Source organism: Cervus canadensis, chromosome 6, assembly GCF_019320065.1.
Source record: "Cervus canadensis isolate Bull #8, Minnesota chromosome 6, ASM1932006v1, whole genome shotgun sequence".
NCBI classification, from domain to species: Eukaryota; Metazoa; Chordata; class Mammalia; order Artiodactyla; family Cervidae; genus Cervus; species Cervus canadensis.
The window spans coordinates 43,634,130-43,651,822 of NC_057391.1; the positions used below are offsets into that span (position 1 = coordinate 43,634,130).

Consider the following 17,693-nt stretch of genomic DNA (forward strand, 5'->3'; position numbering starts at 1 on the left):
CTTTACCCACCAGTATTTGGGAAAGAGGGGGCATTCATCATTGGCAGCTCTCTTCTCTCTTCTGGTTGTGCAAATTTCTCTGCAAACTACTAACCCTTTATTTTGTGGCTGGGTTCAATAATTCACAAGTTGGTGTGGGTACTTCTTGGAAACAGCACAGGGATGATCTTCTCTGGGGTTTATCGAAACTGCTGAATTTGGACTCTTTTTGCCAAAGCCCCTTCTGTAGGATGTGAGGCAGATGGTGGGTTGGCAGATGCTGTCCTAGCAGGAGAGAGGCGCCTGCAAAACGAGGGCTCTGATGAAAATGTTAGTGAGAGGTGCCCAGGTCTGCAGGAGGGGATACTCGGCACAGACAGATGGACTGGCTACAACACTGCCCTCCGCCTCCCACCAGGTAAGGTTGTGGCTGCTCCATCCAGGATGGAACCCTTATAATCAATCAAGGTGTCAGTCCAGGTGGCCTGTGACGAAGGCGTGGGGGCCGCAGGTGCGCAGGCAGGTAACAGAGCTCTGGCAGCCCCCTCCCGTGCATGGTTAATGCATCAGGCGATATTCAATCACCTCCCCGCAGAGCAGTTGGGAGCAAGAGAGCAGCTAACTACACAGCAAATGACCAGCCTAGACACCACTGGAGTCAGACTGTAGCTCAACAATCAAGTTCTGCGCTGGTTCCCAGTACATTGTTTCCAAAGCTGGCCACGCAGGATTTCCTACAGCCTGGATTAAATAAGCCTACTTCTTTCCCTCAAGCTGAAAGAGAGGGCCTGGGGGCTTCTGTCTTGTGACCTGAGTGATGGCATGGTGGTGGGGGGTTGGGGGGATCATTTTCAATCCTGGACAACTTTGGAAAAGATTGGCATGTGGGAGGGAAGTCAGCAAGCACAAGGCACTGGGCCAAGCCAAGAACATGACTGACAGGGGAACTGTGGCCAAGACTGGGGATCAGAGCCCAGGGAGTGAGGAGAGGCATATCACCAAGAAGTCACCAAGCAAATGAGAGCTGGCTGCCCTGCCTGCCTTTAACTAAATGGTGGCCCCACCTGGAGACTGTTGACCCACCCATCCTGATCCACCAGGGGCCAGCTGACAGCTCCTCTTTGCCCCGAGACCTTGACACCTAACTGGGGGCACGGGAGCGGGTCTGTGTCCTCAGAGCAGGAGTGAGTTCTCAGCCAGATGTGAGAAGAGGGGCCCATATTCTCAGATTCTCCTTCTGATTTCTTCTGTGAAGTCAGAGCTAGGAGTGGTTGACAGAGTGAGGGGACATTCTCTGTCTATCAACCGCAGGAAACTGGGCAAAATTTCAGTGGTGAGGAAATACATCTTCTAAGCGTAGAGTCACCTGTCATTTAATGAGGCCTGGGTGTGTGGACTGGGTCAAAGTTCTAATGTCTCAAACAAATCCCTTGTTACCACCTCCCCCTAGGTCTGTTCCACCCCTCAATCCTCCTGGTTAAGCATGACAAAGGGACTCTCTACTTTGGGTAACTCCAGTCAAACCCTTTAAAGCCATCCTCTCCCCCTCTCAAACCCCACATTCTTTCTCTCATCAAGCCTTGTTTCTCCTCCTTCAGGAAGCCCCCCATCTAGTCTAAACCACCACCCATTGTCTCCCAGCTGGTCTCCCTGCCTCCTATGTGACCCCATCCCAAGCCATCCCCCAACCTGTGTCCCCAGTGATCTTCCAGAACATCCCTCCCCTTGAAAGACCCCTGCCTGTGGTTCTCTACACTCCATGGGATAAAGCAAAAGCTCCTTTACCTGTCTTGTAATGCCTTTTGTGGTATTACCCCTGCTTACTTTTCACAGGCCTCTCACACCACTCCCCTCCCCCACTGCTGGCCCCGCCCCCCACCCTCCAGGCCTTTATTTATTTGTTTTTATTAGTGACTCACTCATCAAGTATGTATCAAGTGCTTACTGCCTGCCAGCCTCTGTTCTAGGTACAGTGAATACAACAATGAACAATACAGCAAGGGTAGCAAATGATCTGCCATCAGAGAGCTTACACTCTTTAGTGGAGGGGGTGGGGGGCGGAGCAGGACAAAATATGTAAATGAGCAACTATGCAGTATGTCAGATGATGATAAGGGCTAAGGGGAAGCCAGAGCAGAGGAAGAAATGGTTGGTAGAGATTTCTAGCACTCACCTATATCCAACTGCTCTCTCCTTCCAGCCCATGGCCCAGCAGGGTCACCCTCCATTGCTGTCCTCTGAAGTCAGATGGGGCTAATAGATATGTGCTTGCCAAGGGGGAGGGGGGTAGGGAGAGATGCAGTGGAAGGTTGGAATAGCAGATTAGGCTATTATATATGGAATGGACCATCAACAAGGTCCTACTGTGTAGCACAGAGAACTATAGTCACTACCCTGATGATAAACCATAATGGAAAAGAAGATAAAAAAAGAACATATGCATATAGATAAATGATCATTTTGCTGTATAGCAGAAATTAACATAACATTGTAAATTAACTATACTTCAATTTTTAAAAAAGGAAAGTTAGATGAAGCTATATGACTAATTTTTACCAATGGGATGTGAGCCTTAGTGATGTGAGCGTCAGTTTGGGGCTAAAGCATTTGTTGGGGCAAGGTCTTCCGGTGCTCACTTCCCCAACCTTCTCTGGCTCTCTCTAAGAGCACATTCCTCAGTAAGTCACTCAGTACTCTCCACAATTTTGACCTTCATTCTTACCTCCTACAATATCTTTCCCCAGTGTCTTCCTCCACCCCCTTGGCTCCCCTTTCCTCCAGTCATAGCAATCTACTCCTCCCAAGAAGACACCTTGACATTTTGTGCCTCCTTTCTCTACTCCCCTATCTGCCAACGTTTCAAAGTTTGCCTCAAATTCTATCTTCTCAGGAAGTCTTCTTGGATTTTCCCATCAGGGTGAACTTTTCCCATCTGTAGGACCCCTCCACCATTAGCATTTCTGTTTTAGCATTTCTCAGAGGCTGCTTTTGTTAGTTGCCTGGTTATATGTGCGCCATATATGCTCGCCATATGGTTATATGCTCGCCATATGGTTATATGCTTGCCAACCAGTTTTTGGGCTTCTGGGGGTTGAAGACTCTGCCATATTCATTAGCATTTCTCAGAGGCTGCTTTTGTTAGTTGCCTGGTTATATGTGCGCCATATATGCTCGCCATATGGTTATATGCTCGCCATATGGTTATATGCTCACCAACCAGTTTTTGGGCTTCTGGGGGTTGAAGACTCTGCCATATTCATCTCTGTCTCCAGGGCTGCTGTATATGGTTGCACAGGTGGGACTCTGCACAAGAACATCCAGCTTGGAAGTGGGGGGGAAGGGGGAAGGGAGAGGGTTGTGGGAGATGATGTAGGCTGAGCATTGCTCACCAAGCTGCGCTGCCTGGCAACAGCCTGTGTCGGCCCAAAGGAAGAGATGACTTTTTATATTTCACACAAAGATGCTGTACAGGTGAGAAGAGGCCTAGCCTGTGCCCCTCAGCACCTGAACATTTTGTTTCGCAGGTGATATGGGCTTCAAGAACATTTGCAGGCGAAGCAGCCCAGTTCTTACCATAAATGCTAAATAGTGATTCAAGGTCATTGATGAACAGAACAGATCATGCCTCCATGCTCTCTTTTCCATCTCTGCCTCTGTGGGCCGCTTGAGTGGTTCACTGTTATTCTGAAGACCCTGCATATGCCTCTGAAAGGATTTAAGAAATCTGTCCCACATCACGACCCACCGCGAGTCTGCAGAGATTTCAGCCCCTCCCCTTTGGAGAGGAGCCTGCCCCTACTTGTCCTCAGGCGGGTCTCAGACCGCCGCCATATCCTTGGGTGACTGGTGGAAGATTCTACTATGAGAGTCACAGAAGGACTGGAGCCAGCTGAAAAAATAACTGCATTTCTTTCCCCCAGAGTGAAAATTGTCCATTTTCCTGTTTCTATCCGGTCCAGCCCTTAGTGGTGTGATCACATCCGCCAACTCTTGGCCAAGCCCAGTGGGGAGGGAAATTGTTAACAGGAAATTCCTTTCAGGGGCATCCAGAGGCCACCTGGACCTCCACTTAGGAAAGTCATCAAAAGGAACTAGGGCTGTGCTTGGGGGAGAATGAGGGAAGGTGGGGGAAGACAATGAGGCAGGTTGGCCTGTCATGGCCCAAGGCCCAGTAGGTTCTCAGGCTGGTCACTTGGGGGAGCCGTTCCTGAAAACAGCTGAGACTGGTTGAGGGGGGCGGTGCGCATTGACCTTCCAGGCTCTTGCCCTTCTGCCTATGTCTTTGCTTGCTCTTCACTTTCCAGGCCCTGCATCTCTGCACATCTTGGCTGGTCAGCTTCCTGCTAAAAGTCTTCACTCTTCTGGCTTCTACCGCACAGCACCCCAGTCTCTCTGGATCCCTTTCCCCCCAGGGCTCCTCCGTGATTCTCCCCACCTCTGCCACCCACTCCTGAACGCTGGTGGACCTCTGGTCCCATACTGCAGGCCTCCCTGGCTAGCCAACAGCATGGAGGGTAGCCTCAGAGCTCTTCTCCCCTTTGACAAATGTATGAGTGCACACACATATGCTACTTTTTAAAAAATCTAAAGAGCTTCCTACCATGTGTATACTGTCTGTGTTCTTGATTTCACCTGATAGCACCATCATCCGCTGGTAGCAGAGGCAGAAGTCTGGAATCAACCTTGACTCCTCCTATTTCCCATGCTTTCCAATTTAACCTTCTAAATCATTCTGAATTGCCCTTCTTGTCTATTTGGACTATGCCCACTCATTGCCTCTTACCTAGATGATTATAACCATTTTCTAATTGACCTTCCCATCTCCAGATTGCTGTCTTTTAGATTAAACCTTTTACATCATTAAAAAAATAGGGGTTTTGAAATTGAGATGAAAGTCACATAATGTAGAATTCACCATTTAAACTATTTTAAAGTGTGCAGTTCAGTGGGGTTTTTTTGTATATTTATAATACTGTACCATCATCACTATCAAATTCCAGAATATTATTATAACAGTGTTTTTGAACTCCAAGCCTTGGCCTATTACTGGGGGGCTATGAAATCAATTTAGTAGTTTGAAACCATTATGTAATTTTAAAAAATGACATCACCATAGATCAGGGATCATTGCAAAGGTGAAAAGGTAACTATTGTTTGATGAAACTTTTGTTTCAGCTAGATTCTTTATATGTTTCTTGTGTATACAAAAAATTGAAATGAATTTCTAACTGTGAATCATGATTTTAAAAAGGGGAGCAGGAAGACCATTACAAGTCCACAGTGTCTAGCTAGAGAGATTTTAAATTATAAATCTAAGTATGTCACACCCCACCCCCCCGCCACCCCATCTAATGCTTGCCAGTGGCTCCTTAGCTAAATCATTCATTAAGAAATGTTTGTCAATGAGCCTACTATGTACAAGTCACTGTTCTAGGGGCTGGGATATAGCAGTAAACAGGGTGGACAAAAACACCTGCCCTGATTCAGTTCATATTCCATATGGGGGAAACATAGTAAATAAGAAAACTGTACAGTATATTGGGGCTTCCCTGGTGGCTCAGTGGTAAAGAATCCACCTGTCAATGCTGGAGATGCAAGAGACATGGGTTGGATCCCTGGGTCAGGAAGATCTCCTAGAATAGGAAGTGACAACCCACTCCAGTATTCTTGGCTAGAAAATTCCATGGGCAGAGGAGCCTGATGGGCTACACAGTCCATGGGGTCACAAAAGAGTCGGACACAACTTAGCAACTAAACAACAATACAGTGTTAAGAGGTGGTAAGTGCTCTGAAGGAAAAAAAACTGAATGGGATGAAGGGGCTTAGAGTGTAGAACAGGGGAAGGAAGCTGATGCAATTTGGGAAAGGATGGTCAGTGCAGGATTCATGAAGAAGCAACATTTCAACAAGACTTAAAGGAGGTGAAGGGTGAGCCATGTAGACACCTGGGAAAAGAGCACTTACACTAGAGGGAAGAGGCCAGGCAAGGATCCTGGGGCAGAAGCTGTCTGGCTTATCTGATGGCTAGGGAGGAGGCTGGGAGAGTGTACAGGGGGGCACTGGAAGATGTGGTCAGAGAGGGAGGTGGAAGCTGGGCCTTGTTGGGCCTGTGGGCCATTGTAAGGGTTTTTACATGGGGGGAGTGGAGCCATTGCAGTTTTGAATAGAGGAGTGACATGCTCTGGGCCGCATTTTTAAAAGACCATCCAAAGGCTTCCCTGGTGGTCCAGTGGCTAAGACTCCATGCTCCCAAGGCAGGGGTCCTGTGTTCAATCCCTGGTCAGGGAACGATATCCCATATGTTGCAACTAAGAGTTCGCATACCACAACTAAGATTGCAGATCCCATGTGCCTCAACTAAGACTCGGTATAGCCACACAAATAAGTGAATATTAAAATAAATAAATAAAAAGACCATTTATTGGATTAGTTTGTGGTTCACAGTCCTTTACGTCCTGGTCCTGACTACAGATCGAGACTCACTTCTGTCCACTTCCGTCAGCAACACCAAAACACTCTCATTTCCCTCCAGGTACTGTGATGTTTCTCACCCTGGGACTTTGCTGTTCCTTTTGCTTGGAAGACCCCTCGCCTTAGGCTGGGCTCACTCTCCTCACCCGCTCTCAGCTCAGCTGCTCCCTCCTGTCTCAGCTCCTCCCTTGGACTGGCTGATGTGCCCGCTACTCAGCCCCCAGCCTTCCATGAACGTCTAGCAGTTTCCCGGATTGTACTGTGGCTCATGTTACAGTGCTCAGCTTGCTTGCACATCTCTGATTCCTGGGAGGCACAGGACCTTGCCTCTTGCATCTTCTCATCCCGTTACCTAGAGCAGTGGTGCCCATAGATCAAGGAAGTAGTACAGGGATGGCTGTTGAATCAGCTGTTGCTGCTGAGAACTCAGCGAGGCCTAAACCAATTGCCCAAGCCACGCAGCTTAGCGCTCCCTGCTCCTTGCTGGTGCCCCTTCCACTACACCTTGAGGTTCCTTTCCTGGGATTCTCTGAGGCTTTCCTGGGGTAGGAGGAGTTGCAATTCTGCAGTGTCCCTGGAGGAATTTAACGGATGGGATGGGATAAGATGAATGGTGGGAGGGGTGGGGTAGGGAAGGGACTTAGAGGTGGCAGCCTGCCTAAGGTTACACCATGCTCACTGGACTTGGGGGGCCCCTTGCAGCGTCTGGCTCTGCACCGTGATCGGTCTACGTGATACGCCCCAGGCCCAGCTGTATCTCTTCTCAGCAGCAGATCTCCTTACACCCAAAGTGCTTCATCACACTAGAACCAGAGCAGAGGGGACAGGCCGGCGTCCCTGTGGCCCCTGGCACAGACAGGGCTTTGGCATAATTTGGAAGCAAACTCGGGGACTCCCCTGAGACACCAGAGTATCCTGCCCTGGGCTGCCCGGCCAGTGCTCGGAGATTAGGAAAGAAGCGGTGCAGACTTCCCCTGTGAGCTCCCCTTTCCTGTGGTGAGAAAGACACACACGGAGGGGAGGAATAAATGAAGAGCTTGGGATTAACAGATACACCCCACTATATATAAAATAGATAAGCAACAAGTGCCTCCTGGACAGCACAGGCAACTCAGTATTTTGTAATAACCTATAATAGAAAATAAGCTGAAAAGAATATGTATATACATTTATTATACTATATATTATTATAGTATTTACACATTATATATTATATATGTATATTTTATATAGTGCTCAGCCTCTTGGAGGTGTCCAACTCTGTGTGACCCCCTGGACTATAACCTGCCAGGCTCCTCTCTCTATAGGACTTTTCAGGCAAGAATGCTGGAATTGGCTGCCATTTCCTACTCCAGGGGATCTTCCCGACCCAGGGATTAAACCCGTATCTCTTGCATCTCCTGCATTAGCAGGTGGACTCTACCCTGTGCCACCTTGGAAGTCCCATATATTTTACATACAAGTATATATATTCTTTCCAGATTACTTCTTATATATAATGTATATAACTGAATCACTTTGCTATATACCTGATATCTAACACAACATTGTAAATCAACTATATACTTCAATTTTTAAAAAAGACACGCACACAAGAATAGGGGCACAATTGAAAATGAAATAAAATGTCACACATCGTTTCCTTCCAGCACATTGTTTTCCTTCTTTTCTCCCCTGTCTTCCCACAGGCAACCAAGAATCACACTTTCTGGACACACGATAAACTCCCTCTTCCAAGCATCTTTGCAGCCTAGACTTACAGTTTTTCCTTCCCAGGTCTATTTCCTTATAAATATTCCAAGGTGAGGCTGCCAGCTGGTGATTTATTTACAAGGGGGTATCATTTCAAGCAGCTGTGACTACTACACCTCTCACCAAACTTAGCCTCGTTATCTATTTTAGATGAGACCAGGATGATTCACTCTATCTTGAGTTTCCATTCCAGCCAAAATAAAATGATTTCTGCTTTAAAAGATTTACAATTTTACAATTTTAAATTTACAATTTAAAATTTCCAGTTTAAAAAATGGACAAGTCGAACAAGTGTCTGGTCTGATGGCGGCCACTACTCCTAGTGCTCGAACCTTCTCACAGGGAGAGCACCCACGTGTGCACACACTCGTGTGCCATCACCCTGAGGCCTCTGTCGTGGTTCTCCATCCCCAAAGGGAACCTTACAAAAGAGACAGAGGAGAGCACACGGCCAGGCCAGTCTTGCTAAACGGCTGCTTATCCCAAATCTTTCTAAGCCTCCTTATTCCACCCACATAACTTCTGGGGGAGTGAGGACTCTTCTGGGATTTCCCAGAAGATGATGCCTGTGCCCACGTGCAGACCACTTCTGCCTGTGATTCCAGGATACGCAGGAGAGTGAAGGGCAGCAGATATAAGGCAGCAGGTGCTGGAGGAAGCTCGAGGGGGCAGCAATCCAAGGGGCTCAGGCCGAACGGGTAGGGATAGGGAGGGATAGACTTGGCGACAGAGAAGAAATGAGAAGTCCTTCAAAGAAGAGATGATTCAAGGTAGAGGAGCAGACCCTCAGATGTCGTGCTGTGGAGGAACAATAAGGGTAAAGAAGTGAACGCTTACTAAACACGTGCTATGTCCCAGTCACTGGGGTATGTACCAGAGGGTAGAAACAGGTGTGGTCCCTCACCCAAGAGAGCACAGAGTCTAGTGGGGTGGCAGGTGAGTCCCGGGTACCATTAACTGTAATACAAGCCAGGGGGCATTAGGGAGCGGTAGTGCCACTGTCAAGTCTGGAGGCTGCAGAGGGGCTGCGATGGGTGGGCAGCCCTGGTTCCAGGGTCCTCATCCCCAGGGAAGAGGGATGGTTCCCCATTAGGCGCTGGGCCCTAGGGGCAAATGCATGATGTCTCAGTTAAGGCTTTCAGTTTTCTGGAGGTCCCTGCCGGCTCCAGCCTCTCACATCAGACACAGGTAGGGTCATATCTTGTTTTCTGGTGTGGTGACTCAGCTGACCAAAATAACTCTTGCTAGCAGCAGCTCTTTCTGCATCTTGTGGGCTGGGGACAGGCAAACTGGGAAGGCCAAAACTGCCAACCATTGAGATGAGAGGACTGCTCCATCTGACTCAGCCACAGATATGGAAGGGGAGAAGAGAAACGGAGACTCAGAGAGAGACAGAGAGATGCAGAGTGGGCCCTTTTCTAGCAGTAAGGCCGGGTGCTCCTCAGCTCTTGGTTCGGCAGCTGTGGAAGTCACAGGGCGGTGACTACCAGGCAAAACAGCTTATGAGTCTCAGAACTCAGGATGCTCCCCCCCGCACCCCAAGGCACTGCTGGCCACACCTGCAAGGTGGTGTGACCCGTGCATCCCCCCACAAAATGGACGCCTCCCAGTCAGTTAGTCTGTCTGCTCCCAGCGTGCCCAGGCCCTCACAGTTCCCTTGCTCTTGGCTCCAGGATGGTCCCACACATCCTGGGGGCTCCAGGATGGTCCCACACATCCTGTTCCCAGGATCCCCTTGTCTTGGCCCTTGGGTGTAGGGTATGAATGTGCGCCTCACAGAATCACTTCACTGGTGCCCTTCTCCTAAGGCCACCTCATTCTGTGAGTTGGGATTGGCCAATGAAGAGGGATGCCAACCCGTCTTTCTGCTCATCCACATCCAGTTCACACACCAAGGCTCATTCATCCCCACTTCTTCCATTTAGAGTCAGCACAAGAAGCTCACATTTAAAAGTGGGTCTGGCACCATGCTGGGGCTTCCCTGATGGTTCAGTGGGTAAAGAATCCACCTGCCAATGCAGGAGAACCAGGAGACATGGGCTCAATCCCATGGAAACACAGGCTGGGAAGATCCCCTGGAGGAGGAAAATGGCAACCCACTCCAGTATTCTTGCCTGAAAAATCCCATGGACAGAGGGGCCTGGTGGGCTACAATCCAAAGGGTTGCAAAGAGTTGGACACGACTGATCAACTAGGCATGCAATACCACGGCACAAGTCTGGGTGCTGACCAACATCCTTTCATCTAGATAATAATCCCAAGACAGAGATACTGTTAAGTAAGTGAGAAAACTGAGTCCAAAGAGCATCAATGATTTGCCCAAGGACTGATCCTGGGGCTGAAGCTCCAATACTTTGGCCACCCGATGTGAAGAACCAACTCATTGGAAAAGACCCTGATGTTGGGAGAGATTAAGGCAGGAGGAGAAAGGAGCAGCAGAGGATGAGATGGTTAGATAGTATCACCAACTCAATAGATATGACCTGAACAAACTCTGGGAAATAGTGAAGGACATGGAAGCCTGGCATGCTGCAGTCATGGGGTGGCAAAGAGTCAGACGTGACTGTAGACTGAACAACAACGAACACCAGTGGTTAGGGTGTAGCTGGAATCTGGACCCAGTGCCTTCTGAGGCATTGCACCCAGGCTCACATCCATATGCCTCTTTCTCAGAATCTGACCGTGGTGCTTGGAGCCTGGATAACTCATCTGAAAATGCAGATGATTTTATATTAATAATAGCAAACGGAAGTCCTCTTTTCCTTGTGATCAGGACATGTAGTTGGTTGATTAATCAAGCTGTAAAGTCAAAATAGGACATGTATAATCTTATTTTGATGTGAACCCAGGGCCTTTTCTTTAAAAAAAAAAAAAGCCCCCTAATGATAATCCTCTTGTCTTGCACAAGCCACACTCATATTTTCCATTTTCTGTTTTTATAAAGAGAAATTAAGTCATGAAACAATTTAAATGCAGAATCCTAGATTTACACAAGTAGCAGTAATGTTAGTGGCTCAGTCATTTATGACTCTTTGTGACTCCATGGACTGGAGCCAACCAGGCTCCTCTGTCTGTGGGATTCTCCAGGCAAGAATACTGGAGTGGGTTGCCATGCCCTGCTCCAGAGGACCTTCCTGACCCAGGGACTGAACCCAGGTCTCCTCCATTGCAGGTGGATTCTTTACTGTTTCAGCTACAGGGAAAGCTCCCTCTGTTTTTTAGTTATCTCATCTATACTTTGAAAGATTTTTTAGTTTTTTTTTTGTCAGGTTTTCCTAAGTAATGTGTTTGTCATAAAATAGCAATAGTTATTTTTCGTTCCACTCCTCTATTTTGGTTTATATTCCTTTTGGTTAAATCAAATAATTACAGTGTTAAGTATAAGTGTCATAGATAGATTGGGGAACAAAAATAATTGATTCTTGGTTAACATTTGGTGGGAGCAGAAGTAAGGAGGTGTGTAAGAGATGAACTCCTAGTTGGGAGCATCAGTTGGCATATTTAAGACAGAGGGTGGGAGCTGGATGACCTGGTCAGTTAGTTAAGGAGAGGACAACTGCAGGTAGCAGCAGTGAAAGGATTTAGTGACATAGCACTCATATATAAGCCATCGTCATGATTGCTGAGTCTTCCCTGGTGCTGCAGCCCACATGGACCTCTGCCCCTTGTGACCTTTCTTTCCTGGGGAACATTCAAGAGACCCAGATCAACCAGTATGAGGCCTAGGTCTAGTACCAGCTCTGCTGCTGACTGCCACTGTAGATTTGGGCAAATGACATTATATGTCTTCACCTGCTTTCTTCTCTGTAAACTGAAGGGATTGTGTGAAATTGTCTGGGAAGGCTCTCCTGGCCCTGTTAGTTTTGAGCATCTCAGGATCAGGTTTCCTGTTCACTCTCATCCTTGGGGATCTCAGTCACCCCCAAGGTGGCAGCATGCTTCCCTAAGGCTGTAGCAACAGTTTTGCTCCCACATGTTCTGCACTGAGCAGACCCATGATTCCTGCTGTTCATCCAGCTGCCCTGCAAGTGGGATGACCTGACCTCTCTTGGATGAACAGGTGAGACATTTCAGACGAACTCAATGCAAAAGCATATTGTCAAACGACAGTTACTAAGATAGTATGTCTCTGGAGCACAAAGGGCTCTCTTATAAGAACATAATATATGATAAAGGAACTAATGTTCGGTATTAGAAAAGCTGAGTAATGATTTGAGAAAAAATCATTTAGGCTCACATCTCAAACTATACTCAAAAATAGAGTTTTTCTTAAATGTAAAACAAATTTTTTCTACAGAAAAATCAGGAGAAAATGTAACAGAATGTTATCATAGCCCTGGAGAGAGATGTCTCTGAAAGTCTAAAAGCCATGGATAAACTCACAAAGGGAAAGAATAATTGGTTTCACTGGTAGCTCAGAGGGTAAAGAACCTACCTGCAATGCAAGAGACCTGGGTTCAATCCCTGGGTCAGGAAGATCCCATAGAGAAGGGAATGGCCATCCACTCCAGTATTCTTGCCTGGAGAATCCTGTTGGCTATAGTCCGTAGGGTCGCAAAGAGTCAGACATGACTGAGTGACTAAGCACATGTAAAAATAGGTAAAAGCAGTTTGTGAAAGAAAGAGGTGACAGGAAATATTTCCAGCTAAGATAAAATATGAAGGGTTAACAGAGAAGAAAACCAGCAAGACTCCTATCAACAAATGTCTTCTTGTAGAAGCAGACATTCAACTGGTATGGTAAAAATTCCAGCCTTTCCAGTAGTTACATGCATGCATGAAAATTAAAATAAGAACAAATAAACAATTAAATTAAGCAGAACATAAAAAACTTAGACTATTAGTGCTGGTAAGGCTAGGACAAAGTTGCCAGGTGGGACTATTAATTCCAACTATTTGGAAATTGATTTCAAGACATTTAAAAATGGCCTTGTTCCCTTTGATCCCACTTCTAGAAAAGCATCCTAAGAAGATCATGTTAAATATAGATAAGGCTATTTCTAATGAAGCTGTTCATGAGAACATTTTTAAAGGAAACACTATATATGTTACAGAAGAGGGATGAGTTAAACATTATGCATTAATACCAACCCAATGAATGATTTTGCAGACATTGAAAGAATCAACACTATGGCAAAGTGGAAAATGACATTTACGTTGCAACTCAGTGACCCCCTATGAGCTTCAGTTTTCTTATTAACAAAATGTGGGTAGTAATAGTAATTTCCTTGAGAAACTATAATTTAAAAAGATATGTTCAATAGCAGCACTGTTTATCAATACAAGAGCCAAGACTGAAATCAATCTAATTGACAGATGAATGGATAAAGATGTGGTACATATATACAATGGAATGTTACCCAGCCATTAAAAAGAATGAAATAATGTCATATACAAAAGCATGGATGAACCAAGAGATTATCATACTAAGAGAAGTAAGCCAGGCAGAAAAAGACAGACATATGATATCACTTACAAGAAGAATATAAAAAAATGATATTAATGAACTTACAAAACAGAAGTAAACCCACAGACATAGAAAACAAACTTATGGTTACAAAGGGGAAAGTGGGGGGAGGGATAAATTAGGAGTTTGAGATGAACATATACATACTACTATATATAAAATAAATAACCAACAAAGACCTATTGCATAGTACAGGGGACAACATTTATTATTTTGTAATAACTTGTAGGAGAAAATAATCTGAAAAAGATGCATATACACATACATACAAATATATACACACACATATATATGAGTCACTTTGCTATACATTTGAAACTAACACAACATTGTAAATCAACTATTCTGAAAAAAATAGTAACTTCCTTATAATGTGTTATAAGAATTAAATGAAATAATGTGTGCTATGTGCTTAACCTAGAACCCAGGCTATGGTAAGCATGCGATAAATGTCAGTTAATGCCATTATTTCTGTAATTGTCAAATACAGATAATATAGAACTGGAATGGAATATAAAAAACATAATAGTTATGTTAGGGTGGTGGGCTTATAGGTGATTTTTTTCTTCTATTTTTCAAACTTCACATACTATTGATATATTTGGCTTATAATCATAATAGCTTTGTTGAGGATCAATTTATATATCATAAAATCTATCCATTTTATGTACACAGTTCAGTGTTTTTTAATATAGTACAGAATTGTACGACATCACCAAAACCTATCACCCTAAAAAGACTGCTTGTGCAAGTTTGTAGTCCCTTCTTGTTTACACCTCAGCCCCAGGCAACAGCTAATCTGTTTTTTTGCCTCTACAAAGTCACCTCTTTTGGACATTTCATACAGATGGAATTAGGCAATATATGGTCTTTGGTGAGCTTCCCCTGTGGCTCAGCAGTAAATAATCTTCCTGCAATGCAGGAGACACAGGAGAACCACATTTGGTCCCTAGGTGGGGAAGATCTCCTGGAGGAGCATATGGCAACCCATTCTAGTATTCTTGCCTGGGAAATCCCATGAACAGAAGAGCCTCGTGGGCCACGGTCCATGGGGTTGCAAAGAGTCTGAAGCGACTGAGCCCAGCATAGCACAAGCACATGATCTCTTGTGTCTGGTTTATTTCAGTATATAATTTATGGGAGTTCAAAAGAATCGTATGCCACTGTCATTGCAAAACAAAAAACAAAACAAAAAGCAGTGGTTGTTCCTTGGCATGGTTGTCCTTTACATTTTCATCCAAACGTCCAATAACAGCCAGGGTCCTGGCAGAAACAGATGCCCACTTGGAGGGGTCAACTTAAGAGAGTTTAATGGAAGCACTGTTTAGAGAGGGGTTGGTTAAGTGAAGGGACCCAATGATGCATCATCCAAGGTCTCCCATCAGACAGAAGCTGGTCCCACCTTGAAGCCTAAAGGACAGAGGGGAAGAGCAGTGGTGCTGGAACCTGCAGGGTAGGGCCAGATGACCTGGCACAGAGGGAGCTGGTGGACGGGTGGGTACCAACATCCTGACCTTGCTCCCTGTCCTCCATCTTCATCTGCGGCTGCTGCCTCCCATTGACTAAACCCAGCGGGAAGGCAGCAGATTGGGAGCTCCTAGAGGTCAGCCTTCAGGGCAAGAGGAGAGCAGAGAAAAGCCATGAACGGGCGTAGAGGGGCCGCAGAGACCCCAGAGCACAGTTTTCCATTCGTGTCTCCCTCTGTCTCCACATCTTCCAGCACTGTGCACTTAATCGCACTACAGTGCTTTGAAGCCTTCCCCATGCTCTGAACTTTAACATCCTCTTGCCTTTTACAAACTGGTGCCTGATTCTGGGATGCTCTGTCTTCCTGCCTTCAACCCTTGTTCACACATCTCCAATGGGAGGGGACTGTTCTGACCTCTGTGCTCCACTGTGTGTGTGTGTGTGTGTACTCAGTTATGTCCAACTCTTTGCGACCCATGGACTCTAGCCCACCAGGCTCCTCTGTCCATGGGATTTCCCAGGCAAGAATACTGGAGTGGATTACCATTTCCTTCTTCAGGGGATCTTCCTGACCCAGGGACTCACCTGAGTCTCCTGCATCTTCTTCACTGGCAGGCGGATTCTTTACCAGTGGGCCACCTGGGAAGCCACCATAGGAGGTTTAGTCTTTTGGAAGAGCGTTAGCACATTTTGCTGGAATTCTGTGTTGGCATGACTCTCTGTGACAGAGAGCCACCACATTTCCCTGGAGGGAAGTAGCTGTTTTATTCATGATGCCTGGACTAGCACCAGTCACATGGTAGGTGCCCAAATAATATTTGTCCAAATGAAGAGTGCCCTCTAATTTTTCTGTGTTCCTGCCACTCCATCCCATTAGCATCATCCCCAGTGCTGTCTTCTGGCTCAGAGGATGGATTTTAGTGTCCTGGTAAATGATGAATAATCTTACATTTTAGAGATGCTCTAAGATAAGGCAACTGCATCATGACCTCTGACTTTAGGAATAAGCCCACAACCTAATGAAGGTGGGAAGTAAGAGTGTGAATGCTCCTTTTGTAGAGATGCAAAGTGACTTCCTCACCATTTTATTTATTTTAAAAATATTTTATTTGTTTACTTAGTTGCTCCAGGTCTTAGTCACAGCACAGGGTATCCTTGATCTTCACTGTGGCATGTGAACTCTTGGTTGCAGCATGTGGGATCTAGTTCTCTGATCAGGGATTGAATCTGGGCCCTCTGCATTAGGAGTGTGGAGTCCTAGCCACTGGGCCAAGTCCCTGGGAAGGTTTTTAAATTTAACTAATTAATTTATTTTTGATTGTACTGAACAGCATGTGGGACCTTAGCTCTTAAACCAGGGATCAAATCTGTGCCCCCTGCATTCACAGTCTTAATCACTGTACAGCCCGCGAAGTCCCTTCCTCATCATTTTAAGCAGCTCCAAGCATTTCATTTCCTCTATCCCAAAGGAAGGGAACCTCTCTAACTTTTTGCTCAGCACTCAGCTTGCCCTCTCTGATTAGGGAGACAGTAATCATCCCTTGGACTGCAAGGAGATCAAACCAGTCAATCCTAAAGGAAATCAGTCCTGAATACTCATTGGAAGGATTGATACTGAAGCTGAAACTTCACTATTTTGGCCACCTGATGTGAAGAACTGACTCACTGGAAAAGACCCTGATGCTGGGAAAGGTTGAAGGCAGGAGGAGAAGGGGATGACAGAGGATGAAATGGTTCAATGGATATGAGTTTGAGCAAGCTCTAGGAAGGAGTGGTGATGGACAGGGAAGCCTGGCATGCTGCAGTCCATGGGGTTGCAAAGAGTCGGACATGACTGAGCGACTGGACTAAACTGAACTGAACCATCCCTAAACAGAATGAAGCTAAGACAGTGAGTGAGGTGGCATGAACCAGGCATTCATAGTTGCCCAATAAGAGCTCAGCCCATTGAAGAAATCTGCCTTTGAGACTATCACTCATTTCTCTCACTTTGTTGGTTCTCAGGTTCCTATAAAAGTCCTCAAAGGAAAGAAAAAGAAACAACAATTTTCACATTCAGGTGCCCTCCCAGCTGAAATAGATGCCTCTGTGTGCAGCCTCAAGTCCAGTGACATTTCCTGACTGGCCACTGCAGTGGGCATTCCATCAGGAGCTTTGTCCTCCAAGTATCATCCCTGCCAGGGAGACTCCAGGTCACAGAACAGATTAAAAAAACTATGAATCCTGGGCCACAGAGCAAAGTTAGTTCTCTGGCAAGAGAAGGAGGAACGGCATTTGGGAGGGTAGCTACTGGATCCCAAGAAAAACACAGAATGAGTATGATGCCATCCAGATGACCATGAAAATGCCCCTTTCAGGAATGGTCCAGAGGGTAGAGTGGTAGAGCAAGATGATCCTTTGAGCAGATCCTTGTCCAAACCCTGGCTCTGACACTCATTGGCTGGGGTAGGGAGTGAGGGGCAGCATGAGGGTTCTCAGGACACTATTAAAACAAGATTTCCTGTTGGCTTCTTCCCAGGAAGGTAGCATAGCATAGTTGCAAGGGCGTGGCTTTGGA

At 46.1% G+C, this 17,693-nt stretch overlaps 1 long non-coding RNA gene across 1 annotated transcript; it reads left to right on the plus strand.

Moving 5' to 3' along the window:
- The first annotated feature begins 266 nt into the window (after positions 1-266).
- Positions 267-16,371, plus strand: LOC122443526. The gene is made up of 3 exons (XR_006270042.1): positions 267-397; positions 4,486-4,493; positions 16,329-16,371. It is a non-coding gene; the product is annotated as an uncharacterized LOC122443526 (long non-coding RNA).
- Positions 16,372-17,693: the final 1,322 nt, after the last annotated feature.